Source organism: Bison bison, unplaced genomic scaffold (genome assembly GCF_000754665.1).
Source record: "Bison bison bison isolate TAMUID 2011002044 unplaced genomic scaffold, Bison_UMD1.0 scf7180017864080, whole genome shotgun sequence".
Classification (NCBI taxonomy): Eukaryota; Metazoa; Chordata; class Mammalia; order Artiodactyla; family Bovidae; genus Bison; species Bison bison.
The window spans coordinates 1,518,574-1,531,681 of NW_011494652.1; the positions used below are offsets into that span (position 1 = coordinate 1,518,574).

Sequence of the window (13,108 nt, forward strand, 5' to 3'; positions counted from 1 at the left end):
GGAGGGTCCCGACTCTCTGTCAGCCCTCTTCTGACCTCTTCACTGAGATGGGGGTGTGCCGTGTGTGTGCGGAAATCCAGGCTCCATGTGGTGTCTGCGTTGATACGGTGGAACTGGAGGAGGATGCGTGCCTGCTCGTCGGGGAAGAAAGTTCCAGCTCCATGGCTTGGTTTATCTGCCCCCTCCCTCCCCGTGGAGGTTTGAGTGCTTGTGACGGCCACGCGAGGGGAAGTCCAGGCTCCCCCCTTGGCCTCTGCTCCTGGGACTCAGGGTGGGGGCTGCAGTTCTTCTGTGACATCCAGGTGGAGTAGTGGAGTGATTGTCTGAATTTTTTTTTTTCCTGTTTCGCTGCCATTTTCCTGGTTTTTTCTGGAGAGAGTAGTCATTCTTTGCAGCTTTTTTTTTTTTCCTGCTTCTACTGATGTTTCAGCTGAAGCTCCAGTCATTTGGCCACCTGATGTGAAGAGCTGATTCTCTGGAAAAGGCCCTGATGCTGGGAAAGACTGAGGGTAGGAGGAGAAGGGGGCAACAGAGGATGAGATGGTTGGGTGGCATCACTGACTCAATAGACATGAGTTTGAGCAAGCTCCAGGAGGTAGTGGAGGACAGGGGAGCCTGGCGTGCTGCAGTCTGTGGGGTCACAAAGAGTCAGACACGACTGAACGACTGAAGGACAGCAACTGGTGTTTCTGGCTCTCCGGCTTCTTAGCTGCCAATCTGGGATAAGAGGCAGAAACCCAGCTCAGAGAAGCGAACGCTTTGCCATTCCCTGCAGCCCTGGGCGCCGACCGGCCTGCCTTCTCTCCACCCCCTGCAGCCCTGGGCGCCGACCGGCCTGCCTTCTCTCCACCGCCTGCAGCCCTGGGCCCCGACCGGCCTGCCTTCTCTCCACCCCTCAGAGTCTTCGGTTTGTTTCTTGTGCAGCATCCTGGGGTTTCCGTTGCACGTCTTGGGAGGAGTGGGGGAAAGTGTGTCTATGCCATCTTTCAGGAAGCAGAAACGCAGCCGCTGGTTTTCAGCTCACAGGCATCAGAGCGCTTGCAGTTCTGACCTCCGTGTCCTCGTGGAGCCTCTGTCTGACCGCGCCCTGGTTGTCTCTCACAGCTCTGGACATGTCTCCTGTCCTCTTGCCTTGACCCATCGGAGCACGGTTGGTTCTGGTTCCGAGAAGCCTTCCTACGGGGCCCAGTCTGCCGGCGCCTCTGGTGAGTTAGAACATCTTCAGTGCTGTGGTGTGGACTGCCTCCCCACTTTGGCACCCCGGCCAGAGGATGGCAGTTCCTCATGGCCAGGGCCCCAGTGCCTGAGTCAGAGTTGCGGGGGGGTTGTCCTGGGTGCTGGAAGTACACGCCTGCCCTTGCTGCCCAGTTAGCGTGACCGTGGGGGGACTCACCGGGACTGCGGCTCTTCATCTCTGCTCCGAGATGTCCTGGCTGGGAGGGTGGGTGGTGGAGGGGGTGTGACGGGCGCCCTGCCTGCGCTGTTTCCTGGACCAGGAGATGCGGGCTTGTGTCCAGCGTGGGGACCACAGAGGGAAGCCCACAGCCTGAGGTTCGGCAGAGCTGAGACGTGCTCTGAGCTTGCAGTCTGACGCCCGTTGCTGGTTGCATGTTGACCATCTCCTGTGTGCCCTCTCTGGTGTTGTTTATCTGTAGTATGTCCTTATAATCAGTGTTTTCAGAGTGTGGCCTGGATACTGGGCTTCACCACGGCCGACCTCGTGAGGCAGGGGCACTGACCGCCATCCTTGGGTGAGGGCCTGGGCCCCCATCGGTGAGACCCCCTGCTCCCTGCCTCGCTGGTCCTGAGAGGCTCCGCCTGGTCCTGGCTCTGCACACCCCGAGCTCTCTCTGCTGTCACACTCGGCCGCCCAGGCTGGGGACCAGAAAGGCAGGTCTGTGAGGTCTGCTCCTGCTCTGACATATTTTTCAGATTTTTGAAAAAATGTATCGCCTATCCAAGGAGACGTTTTAGACCCTTGTTCCAAATCGTCCACCCCAGCGAGATTTTAATACATGGACGTGCTGTGTATCTGTTTATGTTCTGCTTGTATATCGCTGCTTTCTGCTTAAGAACACTGAGACCCATTGCATCTTCCCAGATTCCGATGAGAAGGAGAAGAACGTCCTAGGCTTACAAATAGCCCAGGCAGGAGCGGAGTGTCAGGGCCACTGCCCCAGCCCTGGTCACCTTCAGCTTGTGGGGGGTGGGTGCTGCTACCCCTGGCTTCTCAGGCCTCCAGTCCTGCCTGAGATCCAGTTCAGCCCCTCTCCCTGTCCTTGTGCAAGCCTTCCGGAAAGGTCGTTGTCCCCCCGTATGCCCCGAGTTGCTTCTCTGGCCCCTGCTCCCGCCCTCCCCTGGGTGCACGTGGGCACTGTCCTGGCAGGAGGGTGGTGATGGGGCTCCGGGAGGACCAGCCCTGCTCTTCCAGCCAAGCAGGCAGAGCCTGCAGTCCCCTTGTCCTCTGTCTGTCCAAGAAGCTGCATGCAGTTCCCTTGTGGGGAAGCCCCTGGTGCCAATTCCCCATGGCTGCTCACTCGAGTGGCTCCGCAGAGAGCTGACAGGTGGGTGCACACCGTGGGTGGCTCAAGCAGAAGCTGTGGCCGCCCTTTCCACTAGCAGCGGAGCAGGCTCGGAGAAGGAGATGTAGGCTGGCGGGAAGGTCCCGCACTTGGGTGAGCTGCGTGGCCTTGTCCCCACCCTCGGGCTCCGGACCTGGGCCTTGCTTAGGTTTGTTATGGTGGCAGCCGGGGCAGGGCACTGAGCCCACCAGCAGCATGTTTCTGCGTTTTTGGGGTGCTGTCTGCCCCAGGCCGGGTTGGGGGCTTGTCGGCTCATGACCAGGTCAAACCTCCCTGGGCCTGGGTTTGTACCAAGGCCCGCTCACCTCCTCCTGCCTCCTTTCTGAGAAAAGGCCCCTTGATCACTCGACCCGAGCGTTTGCCTGTCCCCGGCCTGGCATTGGGAACCCTGCATCGGGGCTGGGCCTCCAGCTGCTTCTTAGGGAACTCCTCTCCGTTGGCCCCAAGTGGTGGGGGCTGTGGTCTCAGAATCCGTCTCTGTGGCCATGGTCACTGATGTGGCAGGGGAAGAGAGGAAGAACGGCTGGACCGGGCGGCCCTTTAGGCCCGGAGTGGACACGCTGTCAGCTTGCTCTGCCGGCCAGGGTGCCTTTCCCACGCAGCGTTGGTCATCTCCAGGACAGGGGGCCTCGGGGGGCCGGGTGTTCACAGAGAGATGAGCCCCAGGGCAGCCTCCCAAGGCCTCTCAGCTGGAGAAGGATGGTGGTCCTGTGCTGTGGAGGGAGGGGGGCAGTTTCCGTCTCTCATGGGTCAGTCTTCGTGAACCCAGGAAGTGCTACGTCCTGAGTGGGTTGGGGGAACGGAGGCAGAATTCTCCATCAGGCCCGGGTTTTTCTGCGCGCTTCATCTCCCTCTCAGCTGTTTTTCCTGCATCCTCCGGTGTCGCGCGAAGGGACCCTGCCCTTCAGCGACCTCCGGATGTCCTAGAGGCCGCTGTTCATCGTGGACGCCCCTGCGTGGGCGCCCCACGGCCCCATCCTGGCCACCATGTCCCCTTGCAGTGGAGACGGTCATCACGTAGCAAAGCGGTGTGGATTCTGAGTTTCAGGCCTTTGGAAGCGATCCCCTCCTGCTGCCATTCGGAAAAACATGGAAAATGACCCTCGGGTGGTAATTTAGGGAGCAGCCAGAATGTCACGTAATGGGTGGCAGAGGGTTTCACTTTAGAGTAATGGAGTTAATGCACAGTTAAATTAACGTGATGCCTTCAACTGTCTCCTCCTCTGTCGTGCGTCCCCTTCTCTATCTGCCCTCAGCCTTTCCCAGCATCAGGGTCTTTTCGAGTCAGTGAATTCTCACCCATGAGTCACAGCGCTCGCTTGGACGAATGCAGAGATTCCGTTTTCATGAAGCTGTTCTCAGTCACTAACTTGTGTCTGACGCTTTGCGACCCCACGGACACCAGACTTCTCTGTCCTTCACCATGGACCCTAAGGGTCCTGTGATGTACGGATTACTCAGGATTATCTCACTGGGCCTTTAATCCGTCACAAGAGGCCTTACGACAGGCAGGTCTGAGCAGAGGAGACCTGTGAAGGCAGGGGCTGGGGGACGCAGCCATGAGCTGGGATACCTGGAGCCCCTGGAGGCCGGAAGAGGCCGGAAGGCCCCTCCCCGAGAGCCTTTGGAGGGAGCCAGCTCTGCGACGCCTGGATTTCCGTCCCGTGAACCTGTTTCCAGACTTTCAGCCTCCAGGATTGGGAGACGATACGTTTGTGCTGCTCTGAGCGGCCCAGGCTGGGGCCCTTTGTCACAGCAGACCCTGGACGGTCATCTACCGCATGAATCCCGATTTCACTGTGGTCGGGAGACAGGGTCATATTTCAGTGAAGAGGAAGGGAAGTGGGGCCTTGTGTGTGGCTAGGGCTAAGGATTTGAACAGGCTTACCTCGATGGCTAGCTGGTCACCACGGGAAGATGTGATGCCCTTTCCTCGGGTCACCGTGGCCCAGATGAGATCTTGGGGAGCGGGCTTGGCACTGGCGTGGGCAGGACTTCCATCACCCTGTCACTGTCTGCAGAACGCGCCCCCCCAGGTAAACTGCTGGGAGAGGCGTTTGGTTCAGTTGAGTTCAGTTCAGTTCCTCTGTCGTCACCTTCTGTCTTCAGTCTTTCCCAGCGTCAGGGTCTTTTCCAATGAGTAGGCTCTTCGCATCAGGTGGCCAAAGTACTGGAGCTTCAGCTTCAGCTTCAGTCCTTCCAGTGAATATTCAGGACTGATTTCCTTTAGGAAAGCCCTGAGCACCCCTGCTCTCGGCCAGACTGAGCCTGAGTCCGCACGCCGGGCGCACACTGCTGAGCTCCACAGAAGTGCCCCGAGTGTTCCACACATTCAGAGTGTCCCCCACGAACGTCCACTTTCAGCGCTTCCATTGCTTCCGAGGACTGGAGGTCAAGTGGGCACCCCAAGCCCTGCCCACACGCCTCCTGCCTTTGGTCTTTCTGGGCGGTTACATTCTGCTCCGGCCGCCCCGGGACCTGCACGTCTCACCAGGGCAGAGGGAGCAAGGAGGCCTGAGGGGTCAGGGAGCCTGCCAGGCCGTGCCCACCCCTCATGGCAGCATGCGGCTCCACACTTCCATGGGCATGTTTCCTGTGCCCAGTGGCTCCACCCGAGACGCGTGGTTCTCACGTTTGCTCTGTGCGGCTCTCCTCCTTGTTCCCGACCCCTTGACTGTCTGGAGACCCCACCTCCCAGGAGGGTTCCCTGTCTCCACCCTTGCACGCTCTCTGAGACCACGCCCCCAGCTCCCAGGGCCTGCACAGGACGCAGCTGCACCCTCGGGCGTCTTGGGGCCACTGTGGGAACGAGCCCAGCACCCCTGGGTTTCCTTCTGCTCCTCTGCCCCCCGCTTCCTCCAAACACGTTAGACCTGGTCGCCCACTGAGAGAGGTGGGGAGGGAAACATCCCCCCGAGTCGGGAGGGGGACCCGAAGAGCTGATGCCGGAATGACCTCGGGCTTCGCAGAGCCCCGGGGTTGGAGTGTGACGTCGAGAAGGCCGAATGGGTCCAGGTGGACCGGAGTCCCCACGGGAGCTGCTGGTCTCCTCTGAGGACCGAGATGGAGGCCATGAGGTCTCGGGAAAGCCATGCTGGTCGCTGTGCTCATCATGTAGATCCTCCCAGATCTCTCAGCTGAGGACCACGTTGTCATCTCGGCAGGCGGAGCCCTTCCCCCGGGCTGTGTGTGTGTGCCGGCCGCGTCTACCACAGCCCCTGCACGCAGCACCTGGGCCAACTCACCGATGCTCCCCACAGGGGTGAGGATGATCGAGGATGAGGAAGAACTGGGTTTGTTGACCCAAATGGGTCATCCCAGTCCTAGGAAAAGGGCTGTGTTATTTAGCTTTTGACTTGGAACCTGAGCCAAAGAATGAGAACTCTTGCGCGTCTTGTTGAAATCGCAGGTTCTAAGGCCTCCTCCAGTTCAACAGGAATCTGCCTTGTTAGCTTACTAACCAAGTGATTCTGCTGCGGGCCCCCCTGAGAACTCTGATTTAATGTTGAGTTGTGCTGTGCTTAGTTGAGCCATCGTGTCTGACACTTTGGGATCCATGGACTGTAACATTGGGTTAAAGACCATTAAAACTCTGCCAAAACCATCAGGCTATGACCAGCTCCTAGGATGACAGCGTGGCTTTGCAGCCACATGTGTGCTTTATCTCTGAGCCTCCTGGCAGCCAGGGGGAAAAGGGAAAGCTGGGCTAGCAGAGCTCTCTTTTCTAGTATGAGTTCACCTGGAGAACAGGTTTTCTCAGTGCTCTCGTCTAGGAGGAATGTTCTCAAGTGGTGTCTTCAGTTGGTGTTTGACCAGAAACACCCCAGTAGTTTTCATATACTGTTTGACTTCAGTGAAAGCTGAGGACATAACAAAACCTTTTCTTAATTGTTACTTTGGCTGTGATGGGTCTTCATTGCAGTGTGTGACCTTGCAGCGTGCAGGGAGCTTAGTTCCCTGAACAGGGATCAAACCCATGTCCCCTGCATTGCACGGCAGATTCTCAATTGCTGCACCATCAGAGAAATCCCATAATGAAAACCTTTTTGAGATGGACACTATGCTGAGAGGTTCAAGTGTATTATAGTCTTGTATTTTGAAGTGATTCAGGTGTGGAATTCATGGAACTGTGCCAAGGACAAGGCTTTTCGCAAAAGAGAATCGAAGAAAAGAGATAAAAGAGAGTTGAATGATTCTATAGCATGTGATTCCATTTTATATGAAATGTCCCCAAAAGGCAAATTTGTAGAGATAGAAAGTCATGAGTGGTTGCCAGGGGTGGTGTGGCTGGGGGTTTGGGAGGTGATGGCTGAGAATTACGGTATTCTTGAGATTGTGTAACTGTTTAAATGTGGACAGAGGTGATGGTCTACCCAACTCCATGATCACGGGAAAGCCCGCTGAATTGTGTTTTCCTGAGAAAACTGTATGCAGGCCAAGAAACAGCAAAACTGGACATGGAACAATGGACTGGCTCCAAATCGGGAAAGGAGTACGTCAGGCTGCATATTGTTACCCTGCTTATTTAACTTATATGTAGAGTACATCATGTAAAATGCCAGCCTGGATGAAGCACAAGCTGGAATCAAGATTGCCGGGAGAAGTATCAATAACCTCGGATATGTAGATGACACCATCCTTATGGCAGAAAGTGACGAAGAACTAAAGAGCCTCTTGATGAAGGTGAAAGAGGAGAGTGAAAAAGCTGTTTTAAAAGTCAACATTCAAGAAATGAAGGTCATGGCATCTGGTCCCATCACTTCATGGCAAATAGGTGGGGAAACAATGGAAATCGTGACAGACTGTATTTTCTTGGGCTCCCAAATCACTGCGGATGGTGACTGCAGCCATGAAATTAAAAGACACTTGCTCCTTGGAAGAAAAGCTATGACAAACCTAGACAGCCTGTTACTTTGCGGACAGAGGTCTGTCCAGTCAAAGCTGCGGTTTTTTCCAGTAGTCACGTGTGGTTGTGAGAGTTGGACCATAAAGAAGGCTGAGTGCCGAGGAATTGATGCTTTTGAACTGTGGTGTTGCAGAAGACTCTTGAGAGTCCTTTGGACTGCAGGGAGATCCAACCAGCAATCTAAAGGAAATCCGTCCTGAATATTCATTAGAGGGACTGACGCTGATGCTGAAGCTCCAATACTTTGGCTACCTGATGTGAAGAGCTGACTCATTGGAAAAGACCCTGATGCTGGGAAGATTAAAGGCGGGAGGAGAAGGGGACGACAGAGGATGAGATTGCTGGATGGCATCGCTGATTGAATGGACATGAGTTTGAACAAACTCAGGGAGACAGTGAAGAACAGGGAAGCCTGGCGTGCTGCAGTCCATGGGGTCACAAAGAGTCGGACACGACTGAGCGACTGAATAGCAAGTGAGTTGTATGGCATGTGGATTAGATCTTCACCAAGCTGTTTTCAGAAAAGAATTGGTGACGTGTTTGTGTGTTACACTGAGTCCAAGATTGTGTGCCGGAGAGTTGGAAAGAGACGCTTTGTCCCGATGGAGCCCCGCTCAGCTTCCTTGGAGGCAGGGAGGCCTCCAGGCCTGCAGTCTCCTGGGAGGCCTCTAAACCCTGGCCCCTGAGCAGCGGGCCAGCCCTCAGGTCAGCGGGGCTCCCGCCCTGGCCCCAGGGTGTGTGTCGTGTGTCTGAGGATCCCAGGCACTGATTATGTGCTCTCACACGTTGCTGTCTCTGTTCCCTGAGATATTTTTACTTACAGGCCCGAGGCTGCTGAGCGAGATCTTTGGCGCAGGGCTTGCCTGCATTGAGGTGTGGAGGGTGGTTTCTCTGAGCCAAGCAGGCTGTGTGTCCTGGCTTCTCCCAGCAGAAGCTGGGTCTCTCCCGTCCTCTGAGCCCGTGCTGAGCGAGCGGAAGTAACCTGATGGAGTGAGTTAGTATCTGGTCTCAGGGTGGGGCTGGATTTACTGAGGTTCATAGAGACAGCTTCCTGGTAAGAAAGAAGTTAGATGAGAGTGAGAGTAAAGTGGTGTTCATGTGACTGTAAATGTGTGTGTATCTCACGTCAGTGTTCTTGCCTGGAAAATCCCTCCCATGGACAGAGGAGCCTGGTGAGAGTGAATGCAAGTAAAGTGGTGTTCATGTGACTGTAAATGTATGTGTATCCCTCTGCAGTGTTCTTGCCTGGAGAATCCCTCCCATGGACAGAGGAGCCTGGTGAGCTACAGTCCATGGGGTCGCAAAAGAGTCAGATATGCTTAGCAACGAAACCACAGAGCACCAATAACAATCTGTTTCAGAAGAAAAAAGTCATGTAGCCACATCAGGAATTTTCTAGGTTTGGTGACACTGGGGCTTAACCACACATTCACAGGGGGATGGTTTTTGTGAACCAGCTCCAAGGGGCTGTGTTGGGGGCTTCCGATTGTGAGCCTGGTTTCTGGAGCTCCCTGCTGTTCTACAGCCCCAGGATGCACCCAGCAGAGGGTCTCACACAAGCCCCAGCTGGGCAGGGGCTGATGCCAGCCTGTGGTCCAGTTCTCCTGGAAGGGTCAGCTGCCGTGAGGCTTTAGAACTGCGGGGGGTCACCAACTCGTTGACTAAACCTTTTCTTGGAAGGAACAAGGGAGAAGGCAGAATGTAGCTCACCAGAACAAACACATCAGCCTTCCGCCAAATGAGGTTTTCCCTCTTTCGGACAGTTGGAAATAAAACTCAGGGTGTTCGCATGGATGCAAATTGTCCCCTTTTCTTTCTTTTTTCTTTTTTCTGTTGACATTTTTATTCTATTACAAATTGTCGCCTGTTTGCCTAGGTAGCGAGCCGGTCTCTGTAATTTTGCTGTGGTCCCGTAGCCATGGATGGAAAAATAGGGCAATTTACCTGTCTGTCAGAAAAGCACAGCCGGGGATGGAAGGAAGGGCTGCTGTTCCACGTTCTCTAAATATTTACGCTCCTGTTCCTCTTTTGTATTTATTCCTTCCACCCGAATGGCAGGTACACAGTCGCCTTCCAGCGCTCATTCTCCCTGGATGTTTTTAGAGAGAGCGGTTCCACTAATCAGAGCTCTTTCATAGTCACGAAGTGGATTCAAGTAATATTTAATCCAGCGACTAGGATGTTGGAATGTAGTTCAGGCCCATTGGGTATTTTTTTTTTTTTTGCACATCCTTTTATTTTTTTGGAATATAATTGGTCTACCGTGTTGAGTTACTTTCTGGTGTACAGTGGAGTGAATCAGCCATGTGTGTGTATGGACCCCCTCCTTCTTTGGCCTCCCTCCCACCCCTCCTTCTCACCCATCTAGGTCATCACAGCACCGGACTGAGCTCCGTGCTCTTCACTATACTGCAGCTTCCTGCCAGCTGTCTGTTTTATACCTGGTAACTTATACATGCCAGTCCTAATCTCCCAACTCATCCCACCGTCCCTTTCCCCTGCTGTGTCCACAAGTTCATTCTCTACATCTGTGTCTCTATTCCTGCCCTGGAACTAGGTTCATCCGTACCATTATTCTGGATTCCATTAACATGCATTAATGTGTGATATTTGTTTTTCTCTTCCTGACTAATTTCACTCTGTATGATAGAGTCTAGGTCCATCCACGTCTCTACAGACGACCCGAATTTCATTCCTTTTTTATCGCCGACTAACATTCCGCTGTATATATGTACCGCATCTTTATCCATTCATCTGCTGATTCGTCTGGGTCGTTTCCACGTCTTGGCCATTGTGAATAGGGCTGCTGTGAACACAGGCGTGCGTGTATCTTTCTGAATGAAAGTTTTCTCTGGATATCTGCTCAGGAGTGAGATTGCTGGATCATATGATACTTCTGTTTTTAGAGGAATCTAAATTGCTGGGTCATGCGGTAACTTAACTGTGGTTTTTGAGGACTCTCTGCACTGTTCTCTGTGGTGGCTGCATCTCTTTGCATCCTCACCAGCAGTGGAGGGGGCGCCCTTTCCGAGGAGATGATGTCTCTGTGGCCTCTGTATCCTGCACCCCTTGCCCAGGACTGGCTCCGTGGCAGTATCCAGGGAGGGAACTAGTCCGTGTGATGGGAAGCACGCCCCCGGGCTTGCTTCTGTGTCTCTGGTCAGGCCGCGGCTGAGGGGTCCAGGTGAAACCTGGGTGGGGCTTGCCCTAAAAGTGCAGCAGTGGCTGGCGGGGGACAGACGCCCAGTGTGTGTCTGTGATGCACACGTGTGTCTGGAGTCCCGGGCAGCACTGTGTCCCCGTCTTCACGTGGGGAGCCCGTCACCTGAGAACTTGTCCATGGGAACCGGGTCCCTGCCCGCACAGGCTCACCTTACCTGGGAGTTGGCAGTGGTTCTGGGCAGTGCAGACGGGAAGCGAGTCGGATCCCGTTACCTGCCTTGGGGGTGGGGGGAGGCATTGTTCCTGCAGCCACCTCGAGCCAGGAAGCGTGCCCGCAAGCCAGGGTGCTTGCCCTGGTCCTCCGGTTACTCTGGGAGCAGGCTTCTCCAGATTTCCTCTCTGTGGTATTTGATTCTTTTTTTAGATTTACCTGTTTTACTTCTATGCAGGTGACCTACCTGCTGGTACAGGTATCAGATTCCCCCACCTCTCTCTTGCAGCTCTGCTCCTGAGAGCTACAGTCGCTTACAGAACCGGCTGTTCAGGGGCCCTCAGACCACCCTCAAGTTCAGTGATTCTCTAGAAGGACTCCCAGGACTCAGCCAAGCTGATGTAGTCACACTTCGTTATAGAGAGAGGACACTGGTGAAATCAGCTGATGCAAAGGGTCGTGGGGCCAGGGTACAGGGGGACCAGGCGCCAGCTCCCAGCTGTCCTGTCCCAGAGGACTCTTGCAAACAACACTTGATTCTTCCAGAAGCCCTGTGTGACAGCACACGTGAGCTGCTGCCAATCAGGAATCCTCCCTGGGGAGCATTAGGGAGTCCTGGGATTTTACTGGGGGTCGGTCACAGAGGCATGGTGGACCACCTGCAGGCTGAACTTAGTCTCCAGCCCCTCTGTCAAGCCCGGGGTCCTCCCCATAAACCATGTTATTAGTATAAATGACCTGTTGTGGCTCATGGCCTCATATAAACAGTTTCTCAGGAGGACATTTCAAGGGCTCAGAGGTGCCCTCCCAGGAGTCCCATCAAGGGTCTGGACAATCCTGACAGCTGTGTTCACCCGTCACCACACAGCAGTATTTCACAGAGTGGACTCTGGATCCAGCATCACATCTTGGTTCTGCCATGGCTTGGCTCTCTGGTTTAGGTACTTGTTCTACCTCTTTATGTCTCTGTTTCCTTATTGGTAAGATGGGGGCGATACTGGATAAGCACAGGGGCAAAGAGCTTGAGGACTGAATGGCAACTGATGAAAGAGAGTGACTGTTGCAGCCACGCCGCTGCCACTGTGATTGCCCACGGAGGAGGGCAGGCTGCAGGTCCTCAAGGAGTTAAGCAGACCCAGCGGTTCCACTCGCAGGCACGTACCCAAGAGGCATGAACACATGTTCAAACGTGTTTGCCCAGGAGACATGGACACGTGTGAGTCTTCACAGTAGCATTACTTCCAGTAGATCCTAAGTGTCAGAAACACTGACGTCACCCACAGATGAATGGATAATAAACACACGTGGTCCATCCGTCCGAGGGAATATCATTCATCCACGGAAAGGCGTGAAGCCCTGACACTCGCTGCAACATGGATGAACCTCAGGAACGTTATGCCAAGTGAAAGAAGCCAGACGTAAGAGGTCTCACACTGTGCGATTCCACTTATGTGACGTGCCCTGAGTGAGACAGTGGGGTGCACGGTGGGGAGGGGCAGGGTCGGCTGGGGTGGGATTTGGAGGAGGAAGGAATGGGGAGTGAATGTGATGGGCTTGGGGGTCTCCATTTGGCAGATAGAAATGGCCTGGAATTAGACACTGGTGATGCTCGTACAAAGCAGCTGAAAACCACTGAGCTGTCCTCTTTAAATGGTGAATTTTATTTCCGTACAAAAATTGCTAAAATGAACCCCAAATGCCACCACACACCTAGGAGAATGGCCCAGCTGGAGTGATAGCGTCAGATACGGGCAGGGTGTAGAGCAGTGGGAACTCACTGTCGTGGCTGCTGCAGAAGACAGTTCGACAGCTTCTCACAAAACTAAACACAGTCTTACCGTGTGTTCCAGCCATCGTGTTCCTGGGCATTAAGTCAAAGTCGAAAACTTAATCCACACGAAAACCTGAACACAGATTTTACTTATAATTGCCAAAAATTGGAAGCAGTGAGGTGCCCTTCAGTAGGTGGGTGGATGAACCGTGGTCCATCCAGATGATGAAATATTATTCAGCACTAGGAAGAAGTGAGCTGTCACACCACGGGAAGACATGGAGGAGCCTTAAATGCTGTGACAGTGTGAAAGACGCCAGGCTGCAAAGGCTGCCCACTGTGTGTGCGTGTGTGTGCGTGTGTGCGTGCATGTGCGTGTGTGTGCGCGCGTGTGTGTGCATGCGTGTGCGTGCATGCGTGTGTGTGAGTGTGTGTACGCGTGTGTGCGTGTGCGTGTGTGCGCATGTGTGTGTACG

At 54.4% G+C, this 13,108-nt stretch overlaps 1 protein-coding gene across 1 annotated transcript in view; it reads left to right on the top strand.

Annotated features, from left to right (window-relative positions):
* Positions 1–13,108, top strand: part of SHANK2 (SH3 and multiple ankyrin repeat domains 2) — a 563,331-nt gene that overhangs the window by 29,204 nt on the left and 521,019 nt on the right. Inside the window, exon 2 of the mRNA XM_010837814.1 lies at positions 1,105–1,205. The gene's annotated coding sequence lies outside the window, so the exon portion shown is untranslated. The remainder of the gene's footprint in view (positions 1–1,104; positions 1,206–13,108) is intronic.